Source organism: Schistocerca americana, chromosome 3 (genome assembly GCF_021461395.2).
Source record: "Schistocerca americana isolate TAMUIC-IGC-003095 chromosome 3, iqSchAmer2.1, whole genome shotgun sequence".
NCBI classification, from domain to species: Eukaryota; Metazoa; Arthropoda; class Insecta; order Orthoptera; family Acrididae; genus Schistocerca; species Schistocerca americana.
The window spans coordinates 301,103,711-301,124,430 of NC_060121.1; the positions used below are offsets into that span (position 1 = coordinate 301,103,711).

The following is a 20,720-nucleotide window of genomic DNA, read 5'->3' on the forward strand; positions in this document are numbered from 1 at the left end:
TGGCATCTTCGAGCTCCAGGTCTTGAAGATGAGAAGTGTTAAGCATCCACTGCCCTTTGAACCTTTTTGTTGGTTGCTTGTCGAGATTTAAGGTGACAGCATAGGCACAATGGTCAGAAAACGGAGCTGGAATAACTTCAGTATCAAGAACTCGGTTGCTGATATGAGACGATATATAGATCCGGTCAAGTCGACTACTTGAAGTAGGGGTAAAAAAAGTAAATTTAACCAGGGTGGGGTGCAGAATTTCCCACGTATCTTTCAACCGAACCTTGGTGACGAGTTCGCGAAGGTCATGACAGTAATTAAACTGTGGCCTCTGATCCTTCTGATGTATCACGCAGTTAAAATCACCACCTAGAACAATGTTAACGGGGTCCTTTCGAAGCAAATAAATGACTTCATCTTTAAAATAGGCACTTCTCGCTGACTTGTAACTGCTGCCGGAGGGTGCGTACACATTTACAACAGTGACATCAAAGATTTTGCAGCTAATACCGCGACCAGATTCAAGTTTTTCGACCTCTGTGACGGGGATACCATTACGGACTAGCACGGCCGTGCCTGTATGAAGTTCGTGAGCTACGTTTTCAATGGATTGGAAACCAGGAATATCAAAACTTTTGACTGCCACCTCCTGTAGCAGAATGATGTCTGCTTCAGATTCGTAAACGAATTGCCGCAGCATTGCTACTTTAAGGTCGGATTGCAGTTTGTTAATATTTATGGTTAACAGTTTATAGGCTTGAGACATGTCTACATTAGGTTGAACTTAGACTTTGAGGACTGTCAGCGTGTCAGACGAACAACATCACAGAAAACATTGAAAAAACCATACGGAACAAAAGAGAAAAACAACTTATAGAGGCCTTCCGTCCTAACGCAACGTCACTATGCCGTAAACAAGGATCCATTAATCGTTACTACTGTGGGGGTGGATCTCGCCGGCACTTGTGGTTTGACGGCCGTCAGGTTCGTCACGTACTACTTCGTACCCGATATTCTTCTGTTTCAAATCTGATTGCCCCTGTTGCGACTGTTGTGATTGCGATGGATTGCGAGAAGCCGAAAGATTAGGCTGTGGTTTGAGTTTGCGCCGTACCGTCGGTTGAGATGCCGATATCGTTGTCGAGTCATCGGCCTTCTGTGTTGCTGTTTCCGTCCGACCGACAGTCGTGACCTGTTGTTTGGCAACAACTTTCTCCTGTTTGTTTCCACCTGTGGCTTGTTGTCGTGGTTTGTTGTGGAGCCGATGTTTACCCGCCACTTCCTCATGTTGGTCGCGTTGAGGCGGCTGTTGTACATCGCCGGTGACACTCAAAGTTGTTGACAGTTGCTGCTGGTCGGTAGGATCCTCCGTTTCCACATCCGATTTGTTGGTGGCAGGTGGTACTGCAGGATCGATCTGCATACAATCGGCTTCTACTAAATCTCCGTCGGCTGAAGGACGTGGTTTTCTGATTGTGGGAGAGGTGCGAGATAATTCATCTCCTGAATGATCATCGCTTCGCTCCAGTGGCCGTTTTTTATTCTGCACATCCCTGTCAGGGGGAACAGATTCGAGATTCGTCGGGGCTACGATAGGTGGAAAATCAGTGACACTGCAAGGAAAGTCAGATGAACTTTCCTTAGCAACATCATCTACAGGTTGGACAGGTGTACCGTTTGCCATAACGTCACTGAGTGTCAATTTACGTCGCTGCATGAGGTTCGTTTTTAAGACAAACACACGGCGGGGACAATCCTGCCGAAAATGACCTGACTCATTACAGACGTGACATGTAGGGATTTGTCCAGTATAAACAATATGAGCCTTGTGACCTTCAACGGAGATATGTGACGGGATATTAGACTTAACTTCCATTTCAACCGACCTTATTCCATTAAAGCACTGGAGTTTATAATGCGGCGACCAGCGTTCATTAATGATTTCTTTTACATCCCCATATTGAGACAGAGCAACCTTAATTTTTTCGTTTTCTAGTTCAATTGGTAAATTAAGAACTCGAACAGTCCGATATGTAGTATCAGCCCTTTTGATAGAAACCATACTACGAGTGCCGTCCCTATGGATAAACTCGACTTGGTTGCCAAACTTATCGCGAATTTTATCAACCATTAACGGATTAAAGAACTTAACAAACACACAGTAGTTGTCGGAATCAAGCTGGGTAGTATGAACAGAATCCGGGTTAATGCCAATTACCTCTGTGAGCCATTCGTGAACCTCGAGAGCAGACGGTTGAACCCGGCGAGTTTCCTTTTCAAACGAAAAAACCAGGGTGTTCTTCCTGATGGAGGAAGCCATGTCGTGCAGCACCGGTCGGATTACGGTCAAAACCGAAAATCCCTAGAGCGACGAATATCCGAAGACGTAACCAGTACACAAAACTGGTGTAGAACAGATCTCAATTTAAACACAGAACAGAAAGCAGTACACACGAAACGATAAGTACTAGCGTAAGCGCTGTTTACACGGAGCGGCGGCAAGTACGTCCGTACGCGACGGCAGCTAGAGCCACACTCGAACCACTGAGTTACACCCCCGCCAGAGCAAGTACATCTGGGACGAGTGCCTCGTGGATCCTACTGTCATTATTTCTTAGGTTTGAACGGTACAGTAAGTGTTGGAGGAACCTATTCATGACAAGACCTAAGCAGCGTCGACTCCGTGGCGCAACGGTAGCGCGTCTGACTCCAGATCAGAAGGTTGCGTGTTCAAATCACGTCGGGGTCACAATGAAATTTTCGTTTACGGAAGCCATAGGCGAGTATGTCAGTTTAATCAGATACCAAACGATTACGGAGAACGGACGAACAGAACTTGCTTGAAAAAAGCTACTAGTGCAATTTTCGCGTTCTGACATTAAGGTGAAGGCGCCGACTCGCACGTTCTCCAGGCGCGAAGTGTCTAGTATTTTTGATATTTATATCGTTTAACGCTAATATATAACTGAGAGATAATGATTACGCAATATTTTGCTCGATTAGACGTCTTTAGCCAGGCAGAGTATAATACTTTTCCTTAAGTTATGGGAACAGAAAGATCGTGAAAGGGGGTATAGCTCAGTCGTAGAGCATTCGACTGCAGATCGAGAGGTCCCCGGTTCAATCCCGGGTGCCCCCTTCATTTTTCAGTATCTCGAAAAAACAAATGACGATTGTCGCGGTGAGTTGCAAATGCATGTTTGAGATGCACCCTGCACGCCATACCGAAGGCTTTGGAGCAACATTTCAATGGGGGGGATCGCAGCCCAGAGTCTTGCAGGTCATCGTCCTCCCGCCATGAGGTCGAACTGTACGAAATCCACTTGCTTGGCGGAAGAATCTTGTACACTGAATTTTGTAGAATATGGTGATAGGCAAAAGTTTTCTTGTACCGCTGCACGGAGAAACAAAAATTGGAGGAGCTGGGATTTGAACCCAGGACTTTCTGCATGCGAAGCAGACACTCTACCACTGAGTTACACCCCCGCCAGAGCAAGTACATCTGGGACGAGTGCCTCGTGGATCCTACTGTCATTATTTCTTAGGTTTGAACGGTACAGTAAGTGTTGGAGGAACCTATTCATGACAAGACCTACGCAGCGTCGACTCCGTGGCGCAACGGTAGCGCGTCTGACTCCAGATCAGAAGGTTGCGTGTTCAAATCACGTCGGGGTCACAATGAAATTTTCGTTTACGGAAGCCATAGGCGAGTATGTCAGTTTAATCAGATACCAAACGATTACGGAGAACGGACGAACAGAACTTGCTTGAAAAAAGCTACTAGTGCAATTTTCGCGTTCTGACATTAAGGTGAAGGCGCCGACTCGCACGTTCTCCAGGCGCGAAGTGTCTAGTATTTTTGATATTTATATCGTTTAACGCTAATATATAACTGAGAGATAATGATTACGCAATATTTTGCTCGATTAGACGTCTTTAGCCAGGCAGAGTATAATACTTTTCCTTAAGTTATGGGAACAGAAAGATCGTGAAAGGGGGTATAGCTCAGTCGTAGAGCATTCGACTGCAGATCGAGAGGTCCCCGGTTCAATCCCGGGTGCCCCCTTCATTTTTCAGTATCTCGAAAAAACAAATGACGATTGTCGCGGTGAGTTGCAAATGCATGTTTGAGATGCACCCTGCACGCCATACCGAAGGCTTTGGAGCAACATTTCAATGGGGGGGATCGCAGCCCAGAGTCTTGCAGGTCATCGTCCTCCCGCCATGAGGTCGAACTGTACGAAATCCACTTGCTTGGCGGAAGAATCTTGTACACTGAATTTTGTAGAATATGGTGATAGGCAAAAGTTTTCTTGTACCGCTGCACGGAGAAACAAAAATTGGAGGAGCTGGGATTTGAACCCAGGACTTTCTGCATGCGAAGCAGACACTCTACCACTGAGTTACACCCCCGCCAGAGCAAGTACATCTGGGACGAGTGCCTCGTGGATCCTACTGTCATTATTTCTTAGGTTTGAACGGTACAGTAAGTGTTGGAGGAACCTATTCATGACAAGACCTAAGCAGCGTCGACTCCGTGGCGCAACGGTAGCGCGTCTGACTCCAGATCAGAAGGTTGCGTGTTCAAATCACGTCGGGGTCACAATAAAATTTTCGTTTACGGAAGCCATAGGCGAGTATGTCAGTTTAATCAGATACCAAACGATTACGGAGAACGGACGAACAGAACTTGCTTGAAAAAAGCTACTAGTGCAATTTTCGCGTTCTGACATTAAGGTGAAGGCGCCGACTCGCACGTTCTCCAGGCGCGAAGTGTCTAGTATTTTTGATATTTATATCGTTTAACGCTAATATATAACTGAGAGATAATGATTACGCAATATTTTGCTCGATTAGACGTCTTTAGCCAGGCAGAGTATAATACTTTTCCTTAAGTTATGGGAACAGAAAGATCGTGAAAGGGGGTATAGCTCAGTCGTAGAGCATTCGACTGCAGATCGAGAGGTCCCCGGTTCAATCCCGGGTGCCCCCTTCATTTTTCAGTATCTCGAAAAAACAAATGACGATTGTCGCGGTGAGTTGCAAATGCATGTTTGAGATGCACCCTGCACGCCATACCGAAGGCTTTGGAGCAACATTTCAATGGGGGGGATCGCAGCCCAGAGTCTTGCAGGTCATCGTCCTCCCGCCATGAGGTCGAACTGTACGAAATCCACTTGCTTGGCGGAAGAATCTTGTACACTGAATTTTGTAGAATATGGTGATAGGCAAAAGTTTTCTTGTACCGCTGCACGGAGAAACAAAAATTGGAGGAGCTGGGATTTGAACCCAGGACTTTCTGCATGCGAAGCAGACACTCTACCACTGAGTTACACCCCCGCCAGAGCAAGTACATCTGGGACGAGTGCCTCGTGGATCCTACTGTCATTATTTCTTAGGTTTGAACGGTACAGTAAGTGTTGGAGGAACCTATTCATGACAAGACCTAAGCAGCGTCGACTCCGTGGCGCAACGGTAGCGCGTCTGACTCCAGATCAGAAGGTTGCGTGTTCAAATCACGTCGGGGTCACAATGAAATTTTCGTTTACGGAAGCCATAGGCGAGTATGTCAGTTTAATCAGATACCAAACGATTACGGAGAACGGACGAACAGAACTTGCTTGAAAAAAGCTACTAGTGCAATTTTCGCGTTCTGACATTAAGGTGAAGGCGCCGACTCGCACGTTCTCCAGGCGCGAAGTGTCTAGTATTTTTGATATTTATATCGTTTAACGCTAATATATAACTGAGAGATAATGATTACGCAATATTTTGCTCGATTAGACGTCTTTAGCCAGGCAGAGTATAATACTTTTCCTTAAGTTATGGGAACAGAAAGATCGTGAAAGGGGGTATAGCTCAGTCGTAGAGCATTCGACTGCAGATCGAGAGGTCCCCGGTTCAATCCCGGGTGCCCCCTTCATTTTTCAGTATCTCGAAAAAACAAATGACGATTGTCGCGGTGAGTTGCAAATGCATGTTTGAGATGCACCCTGCACGCCATACCGAAGGCTTTGGAGCAACATTTCAATGGGGGGGATCGCAGCCCAGAGTCTTGCAGGTCATCGTCCTCCCGCCATGAGGTCGAACTGTACGAAATCCACTTGCTTGGCGGAAGAATCTTGTACACTGAATTTTGTAGAATATGGTGATAGGCAAAAGTTTTCTTGTACCGCTGCACGGAGAAACAAAAATTGGAGGAGCTGGGATTTGAACCCAGGACTTTCTGCATGCGAAGCAGACACTCTACCACTGAGTTACACCCCCGCCAGAGCAAGTACATCTGGGACGAGTGCCTCGTGGATCCTACTGTCATTATTTCTTAGGTTTGAACGGTACAGTAAGTGTTGGAGGAACCTATTCATGACAAGACCTAAGCAGCGTCGACTCCGTGGCGCAACGGTAGCGCGTCTGACTCCAGATCAGAAGGTTGCGTGTTCAAATCACGTCGGGGTCACAATGAAATTTTCGTTTACGGAAGCCATAGGCGAGTATGTCAGTTTAATCAGATACCAAACGATTACGGAGAACGGACGAACAGAACTTGCTTGAAAAAAGCTACTAGTGCAATTTTCGCGTTCTGACATTAAGGTGAAGGCGCCGACTCGCACGTTCTCCAGGCGCGAAGTGTCTAGTATTTTTGATATTTATATCGTTTAACGCTAATATATAACTGAGAGATAATGATTACGCAATATTTTGCTCGATTAGACGTCTTTAGCCAGGCAGAGTATAATACTTTTCCTTAAGTTATGGGAACAGAAAGATCGTGAAAGGGGGTATAGCTCAGTCGTAGAGCATTCGACTGCAGATCGAGAGGTCCCCGGTTCAATCCCGGGTGCCCCCTTCATTTTTCAGTATCTCGAAAAAACAAATGACGATTGTCGCGGTGAGTTGCAAATGCATGTTTGAGATGCACCCTGCACGCCATACCGAAGGCTTTGGAGCAACATTTCAATGGGGGGGATCGCAGCCCAGAGTCTTGCAGGTCATCGTCCTCCCGCCATGAGGTCGAACTGTACGAAATCCACTTGCTTGGCGGAAGAATCTTGTACACTGAATTTTGTAGAATATGGTGATAGGCAAAAGTTTTCTTGTACCGCTGCACGGAGAAACAAAAATTGGAGGAGCTGGGATTTGAACCCAGGACTTTCTGCATGCGAAGCAGACACTCTACCACTGAGTTACACCCCCGCCAGAGCAAGTACATCTGGGACGAGTGCCTCGTGGATCCTACTGTCATTATTTCTTAGGTTTGAACGGTACAGTAAGTGTTGGAGGAACCTATTCATGACAAGACCTACGCAGCGTCGACTCCGTGGCGCAACGGTAGCGCGTCTGACTCCAGATCAGAAGGTTGCGTGTTCAAATCACGTCGGGGTCACAATGAAATTTTCGTTTACGGAAGCCATAGGCGAGTATGTCAGTTTAATCAGATACCAAACGATTACGGAGAACGGACGAACAGAACTTGCTTGAAAAAAGCTACTAGTGCAATTTTCGCGTTCTGACATTAAGGTGAAGGCGCCGACTCGCACGTTCTCCAGGCGCGAAGTGTCTAGTATTTTTGATATTTATATCGTTTAACGCTAATATATAACTGAGAGATAATGATTACGCAATATTTTGCTCGATTAGACGTCTTTAGCCAGGCAGAGTATAATACTTTTCCTTAAGTTATGGGAACAGAAAGATCGTGAAAGGGGGTATAGCTCAGTCGTAGAGCATTCGACTGCAGATCGAGAGGTCCCCGGTTCAATCCCGGGTGCCCCCTTCATTTTTCAGTATCTCGAAAAAACAAATGACGATTGTCGCGGTGAGTTGCAAATGCATGTTTGAGATGCACCCTGCACGCCATACCGAAGGCTTTGGAGCAACATTTCAATGGGGGGGATCGCAGCCCAGAGTCTTGCAGGTCATCGTCCTCCCGCCATGAGGTCGAACTGTACGAAATCCACTTGCTTGGCGGAAGAATCTTGTACACTGAATTTTGTAGAATATGGTGATAGGCAAAAGTTTTCTTGTACCGCTGCACGGAGAAACAAAAATTGGAGGAGCTGGGATTTGAACCCAGGACTTTCTGCATGCGAAGCAGACACTCTACCACTGAGTTACACCCCCGCCAGAGCAAGTACATCTGGGACGAGTGCCTCGTGGATCCTACTGTCATTATTTCTTAGGTTTGAACGGTACAGTAAGTGTTGGAGGAACCTATTCATGACAAGACCTAAGCAGCGTCGACTCCGTGGCGCAACGGTAGCGCGTCTGACTCCAGATCAGAAGGTTGCGTGTTCAAATCACGTCGGGGTCACAATGAAATTTTCGTTTACGGAAGCCATAGGCGAGTATGTCAGTTTAATCAGATACCAAACGATTACGGAGAACGGACGAACAGAACTTGCTTGAAAAAAGCTACTAGTGCAATTTTCGCGTTCTGACATTAAGGTGAAGGCGCCGACTCGCACGTTCTCCAGGCGCGAAGTGTCTAGTATTTTTGATATTTATATCGTTTAACGCTAATATATAACTGAGAGATAATGATTACGCAATATTTTGCTCGATTAGACGTCTTTAGCCAGGCAGAGTATAATACTTTTCCTTAAGTTATGGGAACAGAAAGATCGTGAAAGGGGGTATAGCTCAGTCGTAGAGCATTCGACTGCAGATCGAGAGGTCCCCGGTTCAATCCCGGGTGCCCCCTTCATTTTTCAGTATCTCGAAAAAACAAATGACGATTGTCGCGGTGAGTTGCAAATGCATGTTTGAGATGCACCCTGCACGCCATACCGAAGGCTTTGGAGCAACATTTCAATGGGGGGGATCGCAGCCCAGAGTCTTGCAGGTCATCGTCCTCCCGCCATGAGGTCGAACTGTACGAAATCCACTTGCTTGGCGGAAGAATCTTGTACACTGAATTTTGTAGAATATGGTGATAGGCAAAAGTTTTCTTGTACCGCTGCACGGAGAAACAAAAATTGGAGGAGCTGGGATTTGAACCCAGGACTTTCTGCATGCGAAGCAGACACTCTACCACTGAGTTACACCCCCGCCAGAGCAAGTACATCTGGGACGAGTGCCTCGTGGATCCTACTGTCATTATTTCTTAGGTTTGAACGGTACAGTAAGTGTTGGAGGAACCTATTCATGACAAGACCTAAGCAGCGTCGACTCCGTGGCGCAACGGTAGCGCGTCTGACTCCAGATCAGAAGGTTGCGTGTTCAAATCACGTCGGGGTCACAATGAAATTTTCGTTTACGGAAGCCATAGGCGAGTATGTCAGTTTAATCAGATACCAAACGATTACGGAGAACGGACGAACAGAACTTGCTTGAAAAAAGCTACTAGTGCAATTTTCGCGTTCTGACATTAAGGTGAAGGCGCCGACTCGCACGTTCTCCAGGCGCGAAGTGTCTAGTATTTTTGATATTTATATCGTTTAACGCTAATATATAACTGAGAGATAATGATTACGCAATATTTTGCTCGATTAGACGTCTTTAGCCAGGCAGAGTATAATACTTTTCCTTAAGTTATGGGAACAGAAAGATCGTGAAAGGGGGTATAGCTCAGTCGTAGAGCATTCGACTGCAGATCGAGAGGTCCCCGGTTCAATCCCGGGTGCCCCCTTCATTTTTCAGTATCTCGAAAAAACAAATGACGATTGTCGCGGTGAGTTGCAAATGCATGTTTGAGATGCACCCTGCACGCCATACCGAAGGCTTTGGAGCAACATTTCAATGGGGGGGATCGCAGCCCAGAGTCTTGCAGGTCATCGTCCTCCCGCCATGAGGTCGAACTGTACGAAATCCACTTGCTTGGCGGAAGAATCTTGTACACTGAATTTTGTAGAATATGGTGATAGGCAAAAGTTTTCTTGTACCGCTGCACGGAGAAACAAAAATTGGAGGAGCTGGGATTTGAACCCAGGACTTTCTGCATGCGAAGCAGACACTCTACCACTGAGTTACACCCCCGCCAGAGCAAGTACATCTGGGACGAGTGCCTCGTGGATCCTACTGTCATTATTTCTTAGGTTTGAACGGTACAGTAAGTGTTGGAGGAACCTATTCATGACAAGACCTAAGCAGCGTCGACTCCGTGGCGCAACGGTAGCGCGTCTGACTCCAGATCAGAAGGTTGCGTGTTCAAATCACGTCGGGGTCACAATGAAATTTTCGTTTACGGAAGCCATAGGCGAGTATGTCAGTTTAATCAGATACCAAACGATTACGGAGAACGGACGAACAGAACTTGCTTGAAAAAAGCTACTAGTGCAATTTTCGCGTTCTGACATTAAGGTGAAGGCGCCGACTCGCACGTTCTCCAGGCGCGAAGTGTCTAGTATTTTTGATATTTATATCGTTTAACGCTAATATATAACTGAGAGATAATGATTACGCAATATTTTGCTCGATTAGACGTCTTTAGCCAGGCAGAGTATAATACTTTTCCTTAAGTTATGGGAACAGAAAGATCGTGAAAGGGGGTATAGCTAAGTCGTAGAGCATTCGACTGCAGATCGAGAGGTCCCCGGTTCAATCCCGGGTGCCCCCTTCATTTTTCAGTATCTCGAAAAAACAAATGACGATTGTCGCGGTGAGTTGCAAATGCATGTTTGAGATGCACCCTGCACGCCATACCGAAGGCTTTGGAGCAACATTTCAATGGGGGGGATCGCAGCCCAGAGTCTTGCAGGTCATCGTCCTCCCGCCATGAGGTCGAACTGTACGAAATCCACTTGCTTGGCGGAAGAATCTTGTACACTGAATTTTGTAGAATATGGTGATAGGCAAAAGTTTTCTTGTACCGCTGCACGGAGAAACAAAAATTGGAGGAGCTGGGATTTGAACCCAGGACTTTCTGCATGCGAAGCAGACACTCTACCACTGAGTTACACCCCCGCCAGAGCAAGTACATCTGGGACGAGTGCCTCGTGGATCCTACTGTCATTATTTCTTAGGTTTGAACGGTACAGTAAGTGTTGGAGGAACCTATTCATGACAAGACCTAAGCAGCGTCGACTCCGTGGCGCAACGGTAGCGCGTCTGACTCCAGATCAGAAGGTTGCGTGTTCAAATCACGTCGGGGTCACAATGAAATTTCCGTTTACGGAAGCCATAGGCGAGTATGTCAGTTTAATCAGATACCAAACGATTACGGAGAACGGACGAACAGAACTTGCTTGAAAAAAGCTACTAGTGCAATTTTCGCGTTCTGACATTAAGGTGAAGGCGCCGACTCGCACGCTCTCCAGGCGCGAAGTGTCTAGTATTTTTGATATTTATATCGTTTAACGCTAATATATAACTGAGAGATAATGATTACGCAATATTTTGCTCGATTTGACGTCTTTAGCCAGGCAGAGTATAATACTTTTCCTTAAGTTATGGGAACAGAAAGATCGTGAAAGGGGGTATAGCTCAGTCGTAGAGCATTCGACTGCAGATCGAGAGGTCCCCGGTTCAATCCCGGGTGCCCCCTTCATTTTTCAGTATCTCGAAAAAACAAATGACGATTGTCGCGGTGAGTTGCAAATGCATGTTTGAGATGCACCCTGCACGCCATACCGAAGGCTTTGGAGCAACATTTCAATGGGGGGGATCGCAGCCCAGAGTCTTGCAGGTCATCGTCCTCCCGCCATGAGGTCGAACTGTACGAAATCCACTTGCTTGGCGGAAGAATCTTGTACACTGAATTTTGTAGAATATGGTGATAGGCAAAAGTTTTCTTGTACCGCTGCACGGAGAAACAAAAATTGGAGGAGCTGGGATTTGAACCCAGGACTTTCTGCATGCGAAGCAGACACTCTACCACTGAGTTACACCCCCGCCAGAGCAAGTACATCTGGGACGAGTGCCTCGTGGATCCTACTGTCATTATTTCTTAGGTTTGAACGGTACAGTAAGTGTTGGAGGAACCTATTCATGACAAGACCTAAGCAGCGTCGACTCCGTGGCGCAACGGTAGCGCGTCTGACTCCAGATCAGAAGGTTGCGTGTTCAAATCACGTCGGGGTCACAATGAAATTTTCGTTTACGGAAGCCATAGGCGAGTATGTCAGTTTAATCAGATACCAAACGATTACGGAGAACGGACGAACAGAACTTGCTTGAAAAAAGCTACTAGTGCAATTTTCGCGTTCTGACATTAAGGTGAAGGCGCCGACTCGCACGTTCTCCAGGCGCGAAGTGTCTAGTATTTTTGATATTTATATCGTTTAACGCTAATATATAACTGAGAGATAATGATTACGCAATATTTTGCTCGATTAGACGTCTTTAGCCAGGCAGAGTATAATACTTTTCCTTAAGTTATGGGAACAGAAAGATCGTGAAAGGGGGTATAGCTCAGTCGTAGAGCATTCGACTGCAGATCGAGAGGTCCCCGGTTCAATCCCGGGTGCCCCCTTCATTTTTCAGTATCTCGAAAAAACAAATGACGATTGTCGCGGTGAGTTGCAAATGCATGTTTGAGATGCACCCTGCACGCCATACCGAAGGCTTTGGAGCAACATTTCAATGGGGGGGATCGCAGCCCAGAGTCTTGCAGGTCATCGTCCTCCCGCCATGAGGTCGAACTGTACGAAATCCACTTGCTTGGCGGAAGAATCTTGTACACTGAATTTTGTAGAATATGGTGATAGGCAAAAGTTTTCTTGTACCGCTGCACGGAGAAACAAAAATTGGAGGAGCTGGGATTTGAACCCAGGACTTTCTGCATGCGAAGCAGACACTCTACCACTGGGTTACACCCCCGCCAGAGCAAGTACATCTGGGACGAGTGCCTCGTGGATCCTACTGTCATTATTTCTTAGGTTTGAACGGTACAGTAAGTGTTGGAGGAACCTATTCATGACAAGACCTAAGCAGCGTCGACTCCGTGGCGCAACGGTAGCGCGTCTGACTCCAGATCAGAAGGTTGCGTGTTCAAATCACGTCGGGGTCACAATGAAATTTTCGTTTACGGAAGCCATAGGCGAGTATGTCAGTTTAATCAGATACCAAACGATTACGGAGAACGGACGAACAGAACTTGCTTGAAAAAAGCTACTAGTGCAATTTTCGCGTTCTGACATTAAGGTGAAGGCGCCGACTCGCACGTTCTCCAGGCGCGAAGTGTCTAGTATTTTTGATATTTATATCGTTTAACGCTAATATATAACTGAGAGATAATGATTACGCAATATTTTGCTCGATTAGACGTCTTTAGCCAGGCAGAGTATAATACTTTTCCTTAAGTTATGGGAACAGAAAGATCGTGAAAGGGGGTATAGCTCAGTCGTAGAGCATTCGACTGCAGATCGAGAGGTCCCCGGTTCAATCCCGGGTGCCCCCTTCATTTTTCAGTATCTCGAAAAAACAAATGACGATTGTCGCGGTGAGTTGCAAATGCATGTTTGAGATGCACCCTGCACGCCATACCGAAGGCTTTGGAGCAACATTTCAATGGGGGGGATCGCAGCCCAGAGTCTTGCAGGTCATCGTCCTCCCGCCATGAGGTCGAACTGTACGAAATCCACTTGCTTGGCGGAAGAATCTTGTACACTGAATTTTGTAGAATATGGTGATAGGCAAAAGTTTTCTTGTACCGCTGCACGGAGAAACAAAAATTGGAGGAGCTGGGATTTGAACCCAGGACTTTCTGCATGCGAAGCAGACACTCTACCACTGAGTTACACCCCCGCCAGAGCAAGTACATCTGGGACGAGTGCCTCGTGGATCCTACTGTCATTATTTCTTAGGTTTGAACGGTACAGTAAGTGTTGGAGGAACCTATTCATGACAAGACCTAAGCAGCGTCGACTCCGTGGCGCAACGGTAGCGCGTCTGACTCCAGATCAGAAGGTTGCGTGTTCAAATCACGTCGGGGTCACAATGAAATTTTCGTTTACGGAAGCCATAGGCGAGTATGTCAGTTTAATCAGATACCAAACGATTACGGAGAACGGACGAACAGAACTTGCTTGAAAAAAGCTACTAGTGCAATTTTCGCGTTCTGACATTAAGGTGAAGGCGCCGACTCGCACGTTCTCCAGGCGCGAAGTGTCTAGTATTTTTGATATTTATATCGTTTAACGCTAATATATAACTGAGAGATAATGATTACGCAATATTTTGCTCGATTAGACGTCTTTAGCCAGGCAGAGTATAATACTTTTCCTTAAGTTATGGGAACAGAAAGATCGTGAAAGGGGGTATAGCTCAGTCGTAGAGCATTCGACTGCAGATCGAGAGGTCCCCGGTTCAATCCCGGGTGCCCCCTTCATTTTTCAGTATCTCGAAAAAACAAATGACGATTGTCGCGGTGAGTTGCAAATGCATGTTTGAGATGCACCCTGCACGCCATACCGAAGGCTTTGGAGCAACATTTCAATGGGGGGGATCGCAGCCCAGAGTCTTGCAGGTCATCGTCCTCCCGCCATGAGGTCGAACTGTACGAAATCCACTTGCTTGGCGGAAGAATCTTGTACACTGAATTTTGTAGAATATGGTGATAGGCAAAAGTTTTCTTGTACCGCTGCACGGAGAAACAAAAATTGGAGGAGCTGGGATTTGAACCCAGGACTTTCTGCATGCGAAGCAGACACTCTACCACTGAGTTACACCCCCGCCAGAGCAAGTACATCTGGGACGAGTGCCTCGTGGATCCTACTGTCATTATTTCTTAGGTTTGAACGGTACAGTAAGTGTTGGAGGAACCTATTCATGACAAGACCTAAGCAGCGTCGACTCCGTGGCGCAACGGTAGCGCGTCTGACTCCAGATCAGAAGGTTGCGTGTTCAAATCACGTCGGGGTCACAATGAAATTTTCGTTTACGGAAGCCATAGGCGAGTATGTCAGTTTAATCAGATACCAAACGATTACGGAGAACGGACGAACAGAACTTGCTTGAAAAAAGCTACTAGTGCAATTTTCGCGTTCTGACATTAAGGTGAAGGCGCCGACTCGCACGTTCTCCAGGCGCGAAGTGTCTAGTATTTTTGATATTTATATCGTTTAACGCTAATATATAACTGAGAGATAATGATTACGCAATATTTTGCTCGATTAGACGTCTTTAGCCAGGCAGAGTATAATACTTTTCCTTAAGTTATGGGAACAGAAAGATCGTGAAAGGGGGTATAGCTCAGTCGTAGAGCATTCGACTGCAGATCGAGAGGTCCCCGGTTCAATCCCGGGTGCCCCCTTCATTTTTCAGTATCTCGAAAAAACAAATGACGATTGTCGCGGTGAGTTGCAAATGCATGTTTGAGATGCACCCTGCACGCCATACCGAAGGCTTTGGAGCAACATTTCAATGGGGGGGATCGCAGCCCAGAGTCTTGCAGGTCATCGTCCTCCCGCCATGAGGTCGAACTGTACGAAATCCACTTGCTTGGCGGAAGAATCTTGTACACTGAATTTTGTAGAATATGGTGATAGGCAAAAGTTTTCTTGTACCGCTGCACGGAGAAACAAAAATTGGAGGAGCTGGGATTTGAACCCAGGACTTTCTGCATGCGAAGCAGACACTCTACCACTGGGTTACACCCCCGCCAGAGCAAGTACATCTGGGACGAGTGCCTCGTGGATCCTACTGTCATTATTTCTTAGGTTTGAACGGTACAGTAAGTGTTGGAGGAACCTATTCATGACAAGACCTAAGCAGCGTCGACTCCGTGGCGCAACGGTAGCGCGTCTGACTCCAGATCAGAAGGTTGCGTGTTCAAATCACGTCGGGGTCACAATGAAATTTTCGTTTACGGAAGCCATAGGCGAGTATGTCAGTTTAATCAGATACCAAACGATTACGGAGAACGGACGAACAGAACTTGCTTGAAAAAAGCTACTAGTGCAATTTTCGCGTTCTGACATTAAGGTGAAGGCGCCGACTCGCACGTTCTCCAGGCGCGAAGTGTCTAGTATTTTTGATATTTATATCGTTTAACGCTAATATATAACTGAGAGATAATGATTACGCAATATTTTGCTCGATTAGACGTCTTTAGCCAGGCAGAGTATAATACTTTTCCTTAAGTTATGGGAACAGAAAGATCGTGAAAGGGGGTATAACTCAGTCGTAGAGCATTCGACTGCAGATCGAGAGGTCCCCGGTTCAATCCCGGGTGCCCCCTTCATTTTTCAGTATCTCGAAAAAACAAATGACGATTGTCGCGGTGAGTTGCAAATGCATGTTTGAGATGCACCCTGCACGCCATACCGAAGGCTTTGGAGCAACATTTCAATGGGGGGGATCGCAGCCCAGAGTCTTGCAGGTCATCGTCCTCCCGCCATGAGGTCGAACTGTACGAAATCCACTTGCTTGGCGGAAGAATCTTGTACACTGAATTTTGTAGAATATGGTGATAGGCAAAAGTTTTCTTGTACCGCTGCACGGAGAAACAAAAATTGGAGGAGCTGGGATTTGAACCCAGGACTTTCTGCATGCGAAGCAGACACTCTACCACTGAGTTACACCCCCGCCAGAGCAAGTACATCTGGGACGAGTGCCTCGTGGATCCTACTGTCATTATTTCTTAGGTTTGAACGGTACAGTAAGTGTTGGAGGAACCTATTCATGACAAGACCTAAGCAGCGTCGACTCCGTGGCGCAACGGTAGCGCGTCTGACTCCAGATCAGAAGGTTGCGTGTTCAAATCACGTCGGGGTCACAATGAAATTTTCGTTTACGGAAGCCATAGGCGAGTATGTCAGTTTAATCAGATACCAAACGATTACGGAGAACGGACGAACAGAACTTGCTTGAAAAAAGCTACTAGTGCAATTTTCGCGTTCTGACATTAAGGTGAAGGCGCCGACTCGCACGTTCTCCAGGCGCGAAGTGTCTAGTATTTTTGATATTTATATCGTTTAACGCTAATATATAACTGAGAGATAATGATTACGCAATATTTTGCTCGATTAGACGTCTTTAGCCAGGCAGAGTATAATACTTTTCCTTAAGTTATGGGAACAGAAAGATCGTGAAAGGGAGTATAGCTCAGTCGTAGAGCATTCGACTGCAGATCGAGAGGTCCCCGGTTCAATCCCGGGTGCCCCCTTCATTTTTCAGTATCTCGAAAAAACAAATGACGATTGTCGCGGTGAGTTGCAAATGCATGTTTGAGATGCACCCTGCACGCCATACCGAAGGCTTTGGAGCAACATTTCAATGGGGGGGATCGCAGCCCAGAGTCTTGCAGGTCATCGTCCTCCCGCCATGAGGTCGAACTGTACGAAATCCACTTGCTTGGCGGAAGAATCTTGTACACTGAATTTTGTAGAATATGGTGATAGGCAAAAGTTTTCTTGTACCGCTGCACGGAGAAACAAAAATTGGAGGAGCTGGGATTTGAACCCAGGACTTTCTGCATGCGAAGCAGACACTCTACCACTGAGTTACACCCCCGCCAGAGCAAGTACATCTGGGACGAGTGCCTCGTGGATCCTACTGTCATTATTTCTTAGGTTTGAACGGTACAGTAAGTGTTGGAGGAACCTATTCATGACAAGACCTAAGCAGCGTCGACTCCGTGGCGCAACGGTAGCGCGTCTGACTCCAGATCAGAAGGTTGCGTGTTCAAATCACGTCGGGGTCACAATGAAATTTTCGTTTACGGAAGCCATAGGCGAGTATGTCAGTTTAATCAGATACCAAACGATTACGGAGAACGGACGAACAGAACTTGCTTGAAAAAAGCTACTAGTGCAATTTTCGCGTTCTGACATTAAGGTGAAGGCGCCGACTCGCACGTTCTCCAGGCGCGAAGTGTCTAGTATTTTTGATATTTATATCGTTTAACGCTAATATATAACTGAGAGATAATGATTACGCAATATTTTGCTCGATTAGACGTCTTTAGCCAGGCAGAGTATAATACTTTTCCTTAAGTTATGGGAACAGAAAGATCGTGAAAGGGGGTATAGCTCAGTCGTAGAGCATTCGACTGCAGATCGAGAGGTCCCCGGTTCAATCCCGGGTGCCCCCTTCATTTTTCAGTATCTCGAAAAAACAAATGACGATTGTCGCGGTGAGTTGCAAATGCATGTTTGAGATGCACCCTGCACGCCATACCGAAGGCTTTGGAGCAACATTTCAATGGGGGGGATCGCAGCCCAGAGTCTTGCAGGTCATCGTCCTCCCGCCATGAGGTCGAACTGTACGAAATCCACTTGCTTGGCGGAAGAATCTTGTACACTGAATTTTGTAGAATATGGTGATAGGCAAAAGTTTTCTTGTACCGCTGCACGGAGAAACAAAAATTGGAGGAGCTGGGATTTGAACCCAGGACTTTCTGCATGCGAAGCAGACACTCTACCACTGAGTTACACCCCCGCCAGAGCAAGTACATCTGGGACGAGTGCCTCGTGGATCCTACTGTCATTATTTCTTAGGTTTGAACGGTACAGTAAGTGTTGGAGGAACCTATTCATGACAAGACCTAAGCAGCGTCGACTCCGTGGCGCAACGGTAGCGCGTCTGACTCCAGATCAGAAGGTTGCGTGTTCAAATCACGTCGGGGTCACAATGAAATTTTCGTTTACGGAAGCCATAGGCGAGTATGTCAGTTTAATCAGATACCAAACGATTACGGAGAACGGACGAACAGAACTTGCTTGAAAAAAGCTACTAGTGCAATTTTCGCGTTCTGACATTAAGGTGAAGGCGCCGACTCGCACGTTCTCCAGGCGCGAAGTGTCTAGTATTTTTGATATTTATATCGTTTAACGCTAATATATAACTGAGAGATAATGATTACGCAATATTTTGCTCGATTAGACGTCTTTAGCCAGGCAGAGTATAATACTTTTCCTTAAGTTATGGGAACAGAAAGATCGTGAAAGGGGGTATAGCTCAGTCAGACAGTCGCGCTTGCGACACCGTGCTGGTCGGACGTGTCAGTGCTCCGCTCCACCGCGTGTTCACAAGGCGTGTTTTCCACTCATATTACTGTTTGCTAGTGTTGTGTTATTCTGCAGTTTATATCGTTTTCCATTTGTATTTTTGTTGCGTTCTTATTGTAGCGGGTTTACCGCTCGCTATCTGCTGCAATGTCCAGGTTATTTCCGCGAAAGTGTACACTGCGTTTTGATTTCGACAAGTCCACCCGATCTGTGCAACCGAGTTCACTGGAGATACATGACTGGATCGTTGATGTTATTGGGATTACATCTGACCAAGTGCACACCGCCTATTATGATACCGAGCAGTATTGTTTCTTTGTTAAATTACTGAATCCTGTATTACTGGAGAAGATCATGACGAAGCACGGAGGAAGTGCTATTTTCCGACACCGGGACGACTCTGTAAGTACAGTGCTCATTTCCAATGCCGATGTAGACTACACGAACGTGCGTATTTTCAACTTACCCCCTGAAGTAGAAAATTGTTATCTAAAGGAGGTACTGTCCAAATTCGGTGACGTTAAACAGATTCGACTCGAACGGTGGTCAAGTCAACATAGGTTGCAATGTTACAGTGGCGTTCGATCTGTAGAAATGCATGTCAAGCAGAATATTCCATCCCATATACTTGTTTGTGACTATAAGGCTCACGTTACTTATATTGGCCAAACACCGACCTGTCATATCTGTAATGAGAGTGGTCACTTGCGTCAAGACTGCCCCAGGCGCATGTTTGTGTTAAAGAATTCCCTCCAGCAGCGTAAAAGGCTTACTTTGGCGGATGTAGTGGCCGCCAAGCCGATGACGGAGATTGGGCTCCCTAGTTCTGAAATGCCTTCGGAACAGCAACAAGAAATTCGTTCTGATGAGTTTCCGGTTCTGGTTCGGAGAGACAAAGGTGCGTTGCCCCCTGCAAAACTCGATGCCGCGACCAATAAGAGGCGCCGAACTTGTGACAGCAGTGGCTCTGATACCGACACCTCTAGTGCGCATGAGACCGCGAAAAAGGACGATCGGGAATCCGGCTCGGAAGCGAAAGGTCCGATCGGTGAGGCTATTGTGGACGCTTCTCCTCCCACAATTTCAAGTGCCGATACTTCCGTGGAAGTTAAGCTGTTGCCGCTGGCTAGTGCCTTAGAACTTCCGCGACAGCCAACTCAGGCCGACCAACCTGTCCGTGTGGCTCACATTCCTGCAGGAAGTACACACACAGAGGCCTGTGATGGTGGTATACAAACATCTCTGGGCGCAAACGGTACACATCACGTGGCAGCCGCTTCGGTTCAGGACTCACAACAAGGGGAATGTCAACAACTCCAGGAAATAATACAAACACAGCTGTCCGGGTCTGTCGGTGACAACAAACAGCTGCGGGCAGAGACTGTTGCCAAACAGGCTGATAGTGCGAGTGATAGTTCAGCTGCTCGCTCGCCGGCGGTGTCGCCGCGTGCCATCCCTTCGCGGGATGTGCCGGGAGAGCAGCTTGACATCACCCACGACCCTCCCACGCCGCCAGCTGCAGAGGTGCTCCACAGTGTCCGCCCCAGGATTCGGGTGCAACCTAATGTAAATGCTGTGCGTAAAAAGAGTAAGAACAAAGACGCACGAATCCAACTCAGTGACGTCACAGACACGAATTTCCCGGCCACAAATATGGAATGGCATGAAGATGTTGCCCTTTAAAGATGTTTGCTCCTTCCGCCTCTTCCACGTACTGTCATAATGTCGCAGGCCTATACGATCACGACATTAAATATTAATAAAATCCGGTCGGAGGTGAAACTGAGTGCCTTACAACAATATCTCTATGAGTCGGGAACAGATATCGCTCTTTTGCAGGAGGTG

At 46.7% G+C, this 20,720-nt stretch overlaps 52 non-coding genes across 52 annotated transcripts; 35 read left to right on the plus strand and 17 right to left on the minus strand.

The window, feature by feature from the left end:
* Positions 1-2,665: 2,665 nt before the first annotated feature.
* On the plus strand, positions 2,666-2,737 carry Trnaw-cca. The gene has a single exon. It is a non-coding gene; the product is annotated as a tRNA-Trp (tRNA).
* Positions 2,738-3,055: 318 nt separating this feature from the next.
* Positions 3,056-3,127, plus strand: Trnac-gca. Its single transcript has one exon. It is a non-coding gene; the product is annotated as a tRNA-Cys (tRNA).
* A 275-nt stretch (positions 3,128-3,402) lies between these two features.
* On the minus strand, positions 3,403-3,474 carry Trnaa-cgc. Its single transcript has one exon. It is a non-coding gene; the product is annotated as a tRNA-Ala (tRNA).
* A 118-nt stretch (positions 3,475-3,592) lies between these two features.
* Positions 3,593-3,664, plus strand: Trnaw-cca. The gene has a single exon. It is a non-coding gene; the product is annotated as a tRNA-Trp (tRNA).
* A 318-nt stretch (positions 3,665-3,982) lies between these two features.
* Trnac-gca lies at positions 3,983-4,054 on the plus strand. The gene has a single exon. It is a non-coding gene; the product is annotated as a tRNA-Cys (tRNA).
* A 275-nt stretch (positions 4,055-4,329) lies between these two features.
* Trnaa-cgc lies at positions 4,330-4,401 on the minus strand. The gene has a single exon. It is a non-coding gene; the product is annotated as a tRNA-Ala (tRNA).
* Positions 4,402-4,519: 118 nt separating this feature from the next.
* Positions 4,520-4,591, plus strand: Trnaw-cca. The gene has a single exon. It is a non-coding gene; the product is annotated as a tRNA-Trp (tRNA).
* A 318-nt stretch (positions 4,592-4,909) lies between these two features.
* Trnac-gca lies at positions 4,910-4,981 on the plus strand. The gene has a single exon. It is a non-coding gene; the product is annotated as a tRNA-Cys (tRNA).
* A 275-nt stretch (positions 4,982-5,256) lies between these two features.
* Positions 5,257-5,328, minus strand: Trnaa-cgc. The gene has a single exon. It is a non-coding gene; the product is annotated as a tRNA-Ala (tRNA).
* A 118-nt stretch (positions 5,329-5,446) lies between these two features.
* On the plus strand, positions 5,447-5,518 carry Trnaw-cca. The gene has a single exon. It is a non-coding gene; the product is annotated as a tRNA-Trp (tRNA).
* A 318-nt stretch (positions 5,519-5,836) lies between these two features.
* Positions 5,837-5,908, plus strand: Trnac-gca. The gene has a single exon. It is a non-coding gene; the product is annotated as a tRNA-Cys (tRNA).
* Positions 5,909-6,183: 275 nt separating this feature from the next.
* On the minus strand, positions 6,184-6,255 carry Trnaa-cgc. Its single transcript has one exon. It is a non-coding gene; the product is annotated as a tRNA-Ala (tRNA).
* A 118-nt stretch (positions 6,256-6,373) lies between these two features.
* On the plus strand, positions 6,374-6,445 carry Trnaw-cca. Its single transcript has one exon. It is a non-coding gene; the product is annotated as a tRNA-Trp (tRNA).
* A 318-nt stretch (positions 6,446-6,763) lies between these two features.
* On the plus strand, positions 6,764-6,835 carry Trnac-gca. Its single transcript has one exon. It is a non-coding gene; the product is annotated as a tRNA-Cys (tRNA).
* Positions 6,836-7,110: 275 nt separating this feature from the next.
* Trnaa-cgc lies at positions 7,111-7,182 on the minus strand. Its single transcript has one exon. It is a non-coding gene; the product is annotated as a tRNA-Ala (tRNA).
* Positions 7,183-7,300: 118 nt separating this feature from the next.
* Positions 7,301-7,372, plus strand: Trnaw-cca. Its single transcript has one exon. It is a non-coding gene; the product is annotated as a tRNA-Trp (tRNA).
* Positions 7,373-7,690: 318 nt separating this feature from the next.
* On the plus strand, positions 7,691-7,762 carry Trnac-gca. Its single transcript has one exon. It is a non-coding gene; the product is annotated as a tRNA-Cys (tRNA).
* Positions 7,763-8,037: 275 nt separating this feature from the next.
* On the minus strand, positions 8,038-8,109 carry Trnaa-cgc. The gene has a single exon. It is a non-coding gene; the product is annotated as a tRNA-Ala (tRNA).
* A 118-nt stretch (positions 8,110-8,227) lies between these two features.
* Positions 8,228-8,299, plus strand: Trnaw-cca. Its single transcript has one exon. It is a non-coding gene; the product is annotated as a tRNA-Trp (tRNA).
* A 318-nt stretch (positions 8,300-8,617) lies between these two features.
* On the plus strand, positions 8,618-8,689 carry Trnac-gca. Its single transcript has one exon. It is a non-coding gene; the product is annotated as a tRNA-Cys (tRNA).
* Positions 8,690-8,964: 275 nt separating this feature from the next.
* Trnaa-cgc lies at positions 8,965-9,036 on the minus strand. Its single transcript has one exon. It is a non-coding gene; the product is annotated as a tRNA-Ala (tRNA).
* Positions 9,037-9,154: 118 nt separating this feature from the next.
* Trnaw-cca lies at positions 9,155-9,226 on the plus strand. Its single transcript has one exon. It is a non-coding gene; the product is annotated as a tRNA-Trp (tRNA).
* Positions 9,227-9,544: 318 nt separating this feature from the next.
* On the plus strand, positions 9,545-9,616 carry Trnac-gca. The gene has a single exon. It is a non-coding gene; the product is annotated as a tRNA-Cys (tRNA).
* Positions 9,617-9,891: 275 nt separating this feature from the next.
* Positions 9,892-9,963, minus strand: Trnaa-cgc. The gene has a single exon. It is a non-coding gene; the product is annotated as a tRNA-Ala (tRNA).
* Positions 9,964-10,081: 118 nt separating this feature from the next.
* On the plus strand, positions 10,082-10,153 carry Trnaw-cca. Its single transcript has one exon. It is a non-coding gene; the product is annotated as a tRNA-Trp (tRNA).
* A 318-nt stretch (positions 10,154-10,471) lies between these two features.
* Positions 10,472-10,543, plus strand: Trnac-gca. Its single transcript has one exon. It is a non-coding gene; the product is annotated as a tRNA-Cys (tRNA).
* A 275-nt stretch (positions 10,544-10,818) lies between these two features.
* Positions 10,819-10,890, minus strand: Trnaa-cgc. The gene has a single exon. It is a non-coding gene; the product is annotated as a tRNA-Ala (tRNA).
* A 118-nt stretch (positions 10,891-11,008) lies between these two features.
* Trnaw-cca lies at positions 11,009-11,080 on the plus strand. Its single transcript has one exon. It is a non-coding gene; the product is annotated as a tRNA-Trp (tRNA).
* A 318-nt stretch (positions 11,081-11,398) lies between these two features.
* On the plus strand, positions 11,399-11,470 carry Trnac-gca. The gene has a single exon. It is a non-coding gene; the product is annotated as a tRNA-Cys (tRNA).
* A 275-nt stretch (positions 11,471-11,745) lies between these two features.
* On the minus strand, positions 11,746-11,817 carry Trnaa-cgc. Its single transcript has one exon. It is a non-coding gene; the product is annotated as a tRNA-Ala (tRNA).
* Positions 11,818-11,935: 118 nt separating this feature from the next.
* Positions 11,936-12,007, plus strand: Trnaw-cca. Its single transcript has one exon. It is a non-coding gene; the product is annotated as a tRNA-Trp (tRNA).
* A 318-nt stretch (positions 12,008-12,325) lies between these two features.
* Trnac-gca lies at positions 12,326-12,397 on the plus strand. Its single transcript has one exon. It is a non-coding gene; the product is annotated as a tRNA-Cys (tRNA).
* A 275-nt stretch (positions 12,398-12,672) lies between these two features.
* Trnaa-cgc lies at positions 12,673-12,744 on the minus strand. Its single transcript has one exon. It is a non-coding gene; the product is annotated as a tRNA-Ala (tRNA).
* Positions 12,745-12,862: 118 nt separating this feature from the next.
* Trnaw-cca lies at positions 12,863-12,934 on the plus strand. Its single transcript has one exon. It is a non-coding gene; the product is annotated as a tRNA-Trp (tRNA).
* A 318-nt stretch (positions 12,935-13,252) lies between these two features.
* Positions 13,253-13,324, plus strand: Trnac-gca. The gene has a single exon. It is a non-coding gene; the product is annotated as a tRNA-Cys (tRNA).
* Positions 13,325-13,599: 275 nt separating this feature from the next.
* Trnaa-cgc lies at positions 13,600-13,671 on the minus strand. The gene has a single exon. It is a non-coding gene; the product is annotated as a tRNA-Ala (tRNA).
* Positions 13,672-13,789: 118 nt separating this feature from the next.
* Positions 13,790-13,861, plus strand: Trnaw-cca. The gene has a single exon. It is a non-coding gene; the product is annotated as a tRNA-Trp (tRNA).
* Positions 13,862-14,179: 318 nt separating this feature from the next.
* On the plus strand, positions 14,180-14,251 carry Trnac-gca. Its single transcript has one exon. It is a non-coding gene; the product is annotated as a tRNA-Cys (tRNA).
* A 275-nt stretch (positions 14,252-14,526) lies between these two features.
* On the minus strand, positions 14,527-14,598 carry Trnaa-cgc. The gene has a single exon. It is a non-coding gene; the product is annotated as a tRNA-Ala (tRNA).
* A 118-nt stretch (positions 14,599-14,716) lies between these two features.
* On the plus strand, positions 14,717-14,788 carry Trnaw-cca. Its single transcript has one exon. It is a non-coding gene; the product is annotated as a tRNA-Trp (tRNA).
* Positions 14,789-15,106: 318 nt separating this feature from the next.
* On the plus strand, positions 15,107-15,178 carry Trnac-gca. Its single transcript has one exon. It is a non-coding gene; the product is annotated as a tRNA-Cys (tRNA).
* A 275-nt stretch (positions 15,179-15,453) lies between these two features.
* On the minus strand, positions 15,454-15,525 carry Trnaa-cgc. The gene has a single exon. It is a non-coding gene; the product is annotated as a tRNA-Ala (tRNA).
* A 118-nt stretch (positions 15,526-15,643) lies between these two features.
* Positions 15,644-15,715, plus strand: Trnaw-cca. Its single transcript has one exon. It is a non-coding gene; the product is annotated as a tRNA-Trp (tRNA).
* A 318-nt stretch (positions 15,716-16,033) lies between these two features.
* Positions 16,034-16,105, plus strand: Trnac-gca. The gene has a single exon. It is a non-coding gene; the product is annotated as a tRNA-Cys (tRNA).
* A 275-nt stretch (positions 16,106-16,380) lies between these two features.
* Positions 16,381-16,452, minus strand: Trnaa-cgc. Its single transcript has one exon. It is a non-coding gene; the product is annotated as a tRNA-Ala (tRNA).
* Positions 16,453-16,570: 118 nt separating this feature from the next.
* Trnaw-cca lies at positions 16,571-16,642 on the plus strand. Its single transcript has one exon. It is a non-coding gene; the product is annotated as a tRNA-Trp (tRNA).
* Positions 16,643-16,960: 318 nt separating this feature from the next.
* Trnac-gca lies at positions 16,961-17,032 on the plus strand. The gene has a single exon. It is a non-coding gene; the product is annotated as a tRNA-Cys (tRNA).
* A 275-nt stretch (positions 17,033-17,307) lies between these two features.
* Positions 17,308-17,379, minus strand: Trnaa-cgc. Its single transcript has one exon. It is a non-coding gene; the product is annotated as a tRNA-Ala (tRNA).
* Positions 17,380-17,497: 118 nt separating this feature from the next.
* On the plus strand, positions 17,498-17,569 carry Trnaw-cca. The gene has a single exon. It is a non-coding gene; the product is annotated as a tRNA-Trp (tRNA).
* A 318-nt stretch (positions 17,570-17,887) lies between these two features.
* Positions 17,888-17,959, plus strand: Trnac-gca. Its single transcript has one exon. It is a non-coding gene; the product is annotated as a tRNA-Cys (tRNA).
* Positions 17,960-18,234: 275 nt separating this feature from the next.
* Positions 18,235-18,306, minus strand: Trnaa-cgc. Its single transcript has one exon. It is a non-coding gene; the product is annotated as a tRNA-Ala (tRNA).
* Positions 18,307-18,424: 118 nt separating this feature from the next.
* On the plus strand, positions 18,425-18,496 carry Trnaw-cca. Its single transcript has one exon. It is a non-coding gene; the product is annotated as a tRNA-Trp (tRNA).
* Positions 18,497-20,720: the final 2,224 nt, after the last annotated feature.